We start from the raw sequence: 9,300 nt of genomic DNA on the forward strand, positions 1-9,300 counted from the left end.
AAGAGCCTGTTTATACCTAACTAAGACTGAATTAACTTTAACAGTAAAACGTAGTTAAATGCTAAATGCAAACTAGACTAGATTTTTCAAAGAGATTAATCCTTAAAATAATTTCATTCACTGAAGTCCCAAGCTCACACTCGGTCAAGCTGCACTCAGTGAGGAGCCAGTATATTCATGCTTGCTTACAAAGTGTGGTCACATTCCATATTATTATTGAGGGGTAACATTCCATATTTATATTGGGACAGAAGCATATTACAATAGGTAATATTTTATATTTATATAGATAAAGACATATATACTCCAGATGAACAATATTCTATATAGAGAAAATATGTATAGAGGGTTATCCACATTTCTAAAATGCAAGGCACTTATTATAGATGAGTACTATTCCAACTATATAAAGAGGAGACACATTATAGAGTTTTATTTCACATGTATAAAGAGAAAGGCACATTTTATAGGCTAGTAATATTTAACAGGTATAAAGGCACACATTACAGATAGATAATATCCCATATTGATAGACGCAGGTACAGACAGAGTTGAGTAATATTCTATATTTGCATAGATTGTGAACTGACATTAGAGATCAGTATTATTCCATATATGAAGAAAGGCATATAAAGTAAAAGAGTAAAATGTCTTACAATTATAAAGACAAAGACAGAGATTACAAATAGCTAATATTCCTTTGTAATTTAGAGGCTTATAAACATTACAAAGGGTTGACATTCCATATTTATATAGACAGGCACTAAGATTAAAACAGGCAAAATTTATATTTCAGTAGAGACTGGCGTAAGCACAGGGAGTAATATTCCATTCTTAAGTGTGTACATACACAGATACCATAGGCAGTTAATATTGTATATAGAGAGATAACACTGAGTAAAATTCAGAAATTTTCAGAACTAGTCTTATAGTTAATTATCAATTTTAAATGTTTCATGTTATTGTACTTTTACCTTACTATCCCAGCACAACCATTAGTCTTGTTTGAATTCTGCAACATTATATTGGTTGTGTTCATTTTTAAATCCCTTCACACTAACAGCTTCCTCAGCAGCCTCTATTAGCCTTACATCCCAGTTTGCTTCCAAATCTCTTGACCCTCCTTACTCACTTCTCCTTAATCTCAGAGCATTTAACCATCTCCTCTGTCCATGCACCAGAATTACCTTCATAAACTCTTCTCCTTCACAACCCAGGACTGAGATGAGGAGAAATTTCCTCACCCAAAAAGTGGTGAATGTGTAGAATTCACTACCACAGGAAGTGTTTTGTGGCCAAAACGTTGTCTGATTTCAAGAAGAAATTAGATATAGCTCCTGGGGCTAAAGGGATCAAGGGATATGGAGGGGAAGGGGGGGGGGGGGAATCAGGATATTGAATTCGATGATCAGCTATGATCATAGTGAATGGAGGAGCAGGCTTGAAGGGCCAAATGGTCTACACCTACTTCTAGTTTCTATGTTTATCTTAACCCCCAAAGCCTCTTTGTCTTTGACTCTGCTTATTGTTTTGTTCTGATATTGAACGTTGATGCACTTTTGAATATTTTACGATATTAAAAGGTATTGCATGAATATAGGTACTTGACACAACTTCCTGTAATATATATATATAATTCCTATAACCTCTCTTGATAGTGTACTGCAGTATTCACAATTGAAAATGCATACATTTCTTTTCATTTATAAATTATATCATGTGATATTTATATCTAAGTTTCAAACTATGATGTGCATCATTCCTACTCAAACCATGACCTGTGATTATCAACATTTTTATTTGTTGTCCTGTATAATTTAGAATTTATTTTGGCATATTTAGTCCAATTTGTATTTTCTATTTATGTGTTTACTTGCAATGTATCATTTTTATTGAGATATTTTACTCTAATATTTATCATCTCTTACACAGCTTCCAACAAAATGTAATCTTTTAATATTAATCGATACCTAAAATTGCCATTTATCTTTTCTGTTTAACATTTCAATATATTACATTATATTTATGCACTAACCATGCATTCACCAATATTGATCATTTACACAATATTCCCTAATATAAATATATTCTAAGTATATTTATCCATCAATTCAGTGAAGTGATTTATATTTGCATATTCTTCTGTAAAGAATATTTCAATTAATACATTAACCTGCAACATTTACAATGTTGACACTTCCTGTTGTGGAGATGCCGGCGTTGGACTGGGGTAAACACAGTAAGAAGTTTAACAACACCAGGTTTTTCCTGTATCATATATGTTGCTGAAAAGAAATACTTTTTTGTCGAAGCTTTTTGCCTTGCACTCATCAGAACATTTCACATGAATACAAATCCAAAGGCGATAACGGGCCCGATTTTAGCGCGAAATCGCAGTAAAGTTGGGCTTCGGACCTAAAACGTGATCTGCACCCGACTCATGGCAGATCGCGTCTTTACTGAGCCCCGATCCGGGCACGGATCTGGCGCGTGCCCGAATCAGCCAGCGCGACGATTTAAATGCATTTGCATGCATTTAAATCGACTTAATGAAGCTCGCGCCCAGCTTTACCGACGAATCCGACTTTACCAGGTTGTGGCCCATTTCGCGTCCGCGCATTAAACGACCTGCTAAATAAAAGTCTGAATGGGACTCCAATTCAGCAGGGGAACTGCCGAAGCCAATCCTCCCCCCCGACTATCCTTCGTGGACCCCCCCCCGTGAACTACTCCAGCAGCCCACCACCACCCCCCCCTCCGATCAGACCCCCCTGGGAGACAGACCAACCCCCCCCCGCCCCCCCCCCGGGATCGGACCCCCCTGGGAGACAGACCCCCCCCCCGGGATCGGACCCCCCTGGGAGGCACACCCCCGACCGAGCTTGATCGCTGGTCTCCCTCTACCATCCTTCCGATCTGCAGTCTGTCGACAGCCTCCTGCACATTCCTGGCCTTGCTCTGCCTTTCCCTGGGGGGGGGGGGGGGAGGGATCGGAGGAGGGATCCCCCCCCCCCCCTAACCCAGGGGCAGACACGTCACTCCCCTTCTCCATCCCCCCCCCCCCCAGGGAAAGGCAAAGCAGCACAGACAGCAGAGAGGATGAAAGGAATTCCCTTTGGAGGATAATGTCCAAATCACAGGAACTAAAAACCTGACTGTCCAAAATCTGGGATAATATTTCAAAATGTATATCCCCCCATCCCTGTCCTGTAATATTATCCCAGATTTTGGACAGTCAGGTTTTTAGTTCCTGTGATTTGGACATTATCCTCCAAAGGGAATTCCTTCCATCCTCTCTGCTGTCTGTGCTGCTTTGCCTTTCGCGCCCGGGCGCGCTGCCTGCGGTCTGTTCCGAACTGTGCATGCGCAGTTGGAGCTCCGGCCGCTCCAACAGCGCTAAGCCCCACCCAATAGACCGGCGCCGATAAAAGGCGTATGGGCGCGCTGGAGCGCGGCTGCCGGGCGCGGATCCGTTTGACGACCGGACCCGGCACTTCGTCCCGATTTGGTAAAATCGGCCCCAACAAGTTTATACTGTCCAAGAAGAGAGTGCTGGTACATTCCCCATGGCAGTGCGTCTACCAATCAGCCAACCAATCAGCACCTGCTTCTCACACAGTATAAATTTGTTGCCCTCCATGGATTTGTACTCTTGCAAAATGTCCCACTGAGTGCAAGACGAAAAGCTTCAACAAAAAAGTCTCTTTTCAGCAACACCCATGCTCTGTACTACCAAACAGCTATTAATATATATTGTATTAATACTGTAACTTGTAACATTTTATCGATCTGTCTGGCTCGCTGTCTATCTTGCTGCCTGTCTGTCTGTCTGTCTATCTGTCTGTCTCTTTCTTCCACAGTTCAAAATAATGTCTGGTTTTGGAATAATAATGCTGTAATGTTTACAACTGAGAAATTTCCTGTGACATATACAGCTTGCTGCAATTAGAATTTCAAATTATACATTTACAGTAATTAGAATTTTTATTAATACTATAACATATAGATTTTATATTGTTAATCATTTCAATTTACAAGTTTACTTATAATATTTACAGTTTAAAATATGAATGAATAACATATTATTTTCATTTCAGCATACAAGTATACATTTTATGTATTTAGAATTGCATTAATATGCCTTCCGAGAAGATTTATATCATGCTGTATTCATCATTCTGATTTACATGTTCCTCTTTAATATTTTTGCTTCTATTTTCTAATTATTTGGTTGATGAAATATTTCTTAAATGGTATTTTAAATGCAGTTTCTTGTAATATATCTTATCTACATTACTTGAAATTCCCATTTACACATTTCTCTCGAACATAACTTGTATCTGTTCATCTTCCTGTAATATTCATAATTTTTGTTAACAATTCCCCCAATTGTTATAATGTCTGTTGGCATATTTACCTTGTTATATTTATATTTTCTATTCATATATTTTCTCAGCATATATAAAATGCTTATTAAAACATTTACTTGTCTTTTTATTATATATTTGCATGTAATTGTTATAAATTGTATTCACGTTTCCCCATAATACTTCCAATTTTTATTTGCGCGTTTCCCAAAATATCAATATTTTTATGTATTTACCTACACTACATAAATTCTATTTTAGTATTTGCCAATAATCTTTGCAATTTCTATTTCTACATGACACTGTACACTTTATAATTTAGAAACATAGAAAACTACAGCACAAAATTTCTATCGAAATATTTTATTATGTGTTATAATGACAAAAAGGACACCATTAATGAATTGAATTAATTCAGAAAATAAGGTGCCTGAACCACATCAAAGGTGATATGCTTTGCAATGCAGCCTCCCTATTGTTGTAGCTATCATTGTCACTGACTACATTTTAACCATTTCTTAAGATTGCATGTTCTCTAATAATATGTTAGGCTGCAGAATGTGGTCCTGTCTTATGCAATCACTTTTTGTACTTGTCATTTTTTCAATAACTTTGCAACATTTGAATAAATAGAGAGCACTTTACAACAGAAAATTAATGCACATGTATACATACCATCAACAACAATGGAATAAATTTGTACATCTGTGTGATAAAGAAAATAATTATTTTAACTTACAGATATGCTCAACCTACAAGACCATATTCATGGAAATCTATTCTACAGATGTGGCATTGTCTTACTTGGACAATAGCTCACAAAGAATAATTACTAAAATATTTCTTACTGCAAGCATATCAATTGAGATGTTCAGTGATACTTAGACAATGACACAGATACACAAGATGCATTATCACATGGTGGTACATGCATAGGTTCATATGCCATTTTAGATGCAGTTTGCTCAATAATAGTGATTCAGTTGCACTGACAAACTGATTAGGGTACATACTGACATTCAAATTGTCATGAACTGACACACTAATAGTGACATGCATGCACACTGACATACATGCAGATATGCTCATTGTTATTGATACATATTAATATAATTGGCCCTTTGAAATACACACAGACAGTTTCAGCAACACACACTCACAGTGATGCATTGACATATTTCTTACCATCTCCTTGAGCATAGGAGTTGTCAGGTGGGTTTGGGGCAACCACATTAATGTGGCTTTTCAAAATCTGGATGATTTCATTAAGCTGCTCTCTGTTACTGTCACAGTCCAAGAAGATCTCAAACTCAGAGTTCCTTTGCTTGGACTTTCGAGACTCAATGTGAACCAGGTTCACATGTTTCTCCTGGAGAGTGAATAGAGACAATACATGAAATTATGTGGTTTAATGACAAAATACTGAAAATGCACAGCATGACTATTTTCATTTGGATGTTTTCTTTTTAGCTCAACTATAATGTTGTTTGGCTGTTCATAATAGGCAGAATGACCATACTAACAACAAAGCCAAACAAACATCTACTGTTAGATGTGATCCTGCAATTGTTGAACAATTCTGAGTGTGCTAATAGCTACACTAACAACAAATTTAAAATCACCAGTCAAACTCTTAACAAGGCGGCACGGTAGCACAGTGGTCAGCACTGCTTCCTCATAGTGCCAGGGACCCAGGTTCGATTCCTGGCTTGGGTCACTGTCTGTATGGAGTTTGCACTTTCTCCCCATGTCTGCGTGGGTTTCCTCCGGGTGCTCTGGTTTCCTCCCACAGTCCAAAGATGTGCGGGTTAGGTGGATTGGCCATGCTAAATTGTCCCTTAATGTCAGGTGAATTAGTAGGGTAAACGCATGGGATTATGGGGTTAGGGCCTGGGTGAGATTGTGGACAGTGCAGACTCGAAGGGCCGAATGGCCTCCTTCTGCACTATAGGATTCTATGATAAGGCTCATTTACGCTTGTTGGAAGGAAATACCCAAAGAATATGTTCAAGCCTTGTGCCTTCTGTGAATTATCCAGCAGCTTGGAGTGCCTAAAGTTCCCCATTACTTTCTCCCTGGCAGCACCTCAGCAATTCAGAGTCAGTTTTCCAACCAATCAGCACCCTTTCTCCATTGTATAAATTGTGATTGTTTGAAATTTGGCATTGTTGCATTTGCCCTGATGAATGCGAGACAAAAAGTTACAGCAGCACATCTTTCTATTCATTAATACTCAAGCTCTTGACAACCAATCAACTGCAAATATAATGTTGCACTTTGTGAAATAGTTCTTGAATGGATCGGGCAAGTATTTTTCTTCAGCTAAAGTTTAATAGAAGAAAGCCACTGTGATCATACAAGTGAACACAAGAACAGTGTTTGCTTTGCATAGCCCTGTGCAAAGGTTTAGTTTGAGGACTGGCCCCTATAAGGGCCCTGAAACTGGGGCAAGTGCCTAAACGCCGTCCCTAATGGAGAAGATTCATACAGACCAGTCAAGCAGAAACAGGGTTCATTAGGCTGAAAACACAGCCTGCCTGGACAACCTCTACTGCCAGTGGCAGACAGTCACTGGAACTGGATCCACTCAGTGCCCTAATTGGGAAACTGCACAGTTTGCAGTGCCCCAGTGTTGCCCCTGGGTGAAATAAACTGGATGGAGTTTTTTTTTCCATTTCAATGCTTTGCAATATTTTGCACTACTCTTAAATGTTCTTAGGATATATAGCTGTAAAAAGCAACATTTGTTAACTGAATGAGAAACAGAAGCTGGAAGTGCTCAGCCGGTCTAGACAGCGTCTGGGGAAAGAAACTATGATTAGCGTTAGAGATTGATAGTCTTTCATCAGAACAATGTTGCTTTCTCCACAGATGCTGCCTGGCCTGCTGTGTGTTTCTAATAGTTTCTGTTTTTTTATTTCAGATTTAGTATGTTGCCTTTCCTATTTGTTAACTATTGATTAAGTGCTCTTAAATCTTCCTAAAGGACAGACAAGATGAACCCTTGCACTTTTGTTCAGGGTGAATAAGGAAGATTGAGTTAATGGCTAACACTGAGGAGATTTAGGGAGAGTGCTGGGGATTTGAACACATCCACTAATTAAGCTTATTTAAGCTGGCAGTCCCTACCGTACTCATCCAGACAGACCTTACAGCTGACAACTCTCAATTTCATTTATTTAGTGAGCTATTTATTTATTTTGTGAGATTGTTTTTAAAAATAACATTTAAAATATAATCATTCACATAAAAACCAATCATTTCCACAATTACAACTTGTTATTTGCTGGAGTCAGGTTGGGCCATATTTATCAATGGAATTTAGGCCAGGGTGCGAGATAGGTCAGTAGGTGAGATACAGTAGCAACGTTGCAGGAGCTTGTTGATTGAGCCCTCTAGATTCTGACCACACCGTTTAATCGGCTTTGTAAAATTAGATTAGCACTATTATTGGGATACTTAAAGCTTTGCAGTCTCCACTACAGTACGTATATTCCCACTTCGGTTTGTTTGGTACCAGTTGGGTGACCAAGAAATGTAAAAGCACCATAATTATAATTGGATCCTGGTGGTAGTTTTTCCATTCATTGATGCTAACAAATCGCTTAAAATTGAAATTTTCAGGAGAAATAGCATGCATCTGTCCATTTGATTTGGTGCCATTGTTTTCTACCATTCAAGAGACAATGATTTGTATTCCCAAAATAAGGAAAATATACCTGTGGTGAACCACTGTAGTTGTCTGTTTATGTGATATGCCTGGACATGCCCCTGCTTCCTCAATCCGGGGCTCCGCCCTCCTCGGGGATAAAGGTGGCTGCTCTCCACCCCTTTTGCCTCAGTTCAGATTAGCTATCAGTTTGGGAGTGCTCCAGTTCTTTGTTAATAAAAGCCTGTTGTTTCGCAACAACTAGTCTTTGCGTGAATCAATGGTGCATCAATACCCTATACAAATTCAGGATTGCAGGAATACAGGAATGGACAAAAAGTCATTGAAGAGACATAGGGTTGCTGTTCGGGATTAATAATAATCTATAGATGGCAAGGTAACTTGACTCCAAGGTGCCTATCTGGTACTCCTAGCATCACATGTGGGAGCCCCAGACTCAAAGCGGTAGCATTGATCATATAGACTGTATTCTGAGCAAGAGCTGGAAGTGGGAGTTACTGTGACACAAGCTGGATGTTTGCAATCATTTTAGTTGTTGAGTATAGTTAATTGCTAATGGAGCATGTTTGTGTACCAGGCACAGACATGAATGAGTGACTGAGTGAGAAAGGCAGAAGGCGTATGATATTTCCTCCTTGTTTGCTCCAAATGTGTAAAATGATGCTACCTGGAAGAGTTTCAGTGCTTTCGCCAACCCTCCTATTTCATTTTTCAGTGAGAAGACAACAGCCACTCGACCCCGCTCGGCAGACTCATTGCAATTCTCTTTATCCTCCTTATTCTCTTCAATTTTGCTGAAATTTGACTTGTTAATCTGCCAGATATAAAAAAGATATCAATAAAGACCAGCTGCATTGAGACTAGCAGAAATTCTAGAGACAAGTCAGCACTGCTGGCTAAAGAATCCAATTCAAACCAGCTAGGTAATTAACTAACTGCAGATGCCTATCTCTACAACTTAAATAAACTTAACTTTAACAGTAAAATTTAGACAAATACTAATGCAAACTTGACTAGGTGTGAAAGAAAAAAGTAACCCTTAAAATTCACTCACTCACCAAAATCCCAAGGCCATACATTGGGTGGAATGGTGTCCAATGGGAAAAACAGTTTGGACCAGTACTGTTATTTCCAATTTGTACAGATCATTCTGGAATATAAATTATGAGTTGCGGGTGGGAGTGAGAGTGATTCATGTTCAAGGGTGGGACAGCTGGCCACGCATGGTCTCATGCTGGTCAGCTCATTAGCTATGCATACACG

At 38.9% G+C, this 9,300-nt stretch overlaps 1 protein-coding gene across 1 annotated transcript in view; it reads right to left on the reverse strand.

Moving 5' to 3' along the window:
- tph1a (tryptophan hydroxylase 1 (tryptophan 5-monooxygenase) a) overlaps positions 1–8,845 on the reverse strand; it is a 32,636-nt gene extending 23,791 nt beyond the window's left edge. The window contains exons 1-3 of the mRNA XM_078221244.1: positions 8,705–8,845; positions 5,553–5,736; positions 5,043–5,072 (exon numbers count right to left, since the gene is read on the reverse strand). The gene's annotated coding sequence lies outside the window, so the exon portion shown is untranslated. The remainder of the gene's footprint in view (positions 1–5,042; positions 5,073–5,552; positions 5,737–8,704) is intronic.
- Positions 8,846–9,300: the final 455 nt, after the last annotated feature.

Source organism: Mustelus asterias, chromosome 9 (assembly GCF_964213995.1).
Source record: "Mustelus asterias chromosome 9, sMusAst1.hap1.1, whole genome shotgun sequence".
NCBI lineage: Eukaryota > Metazoa > Chordata > Chondrichthyes > Carcharhiniformes > Triakidae > Mustelus > Mustelus asterias.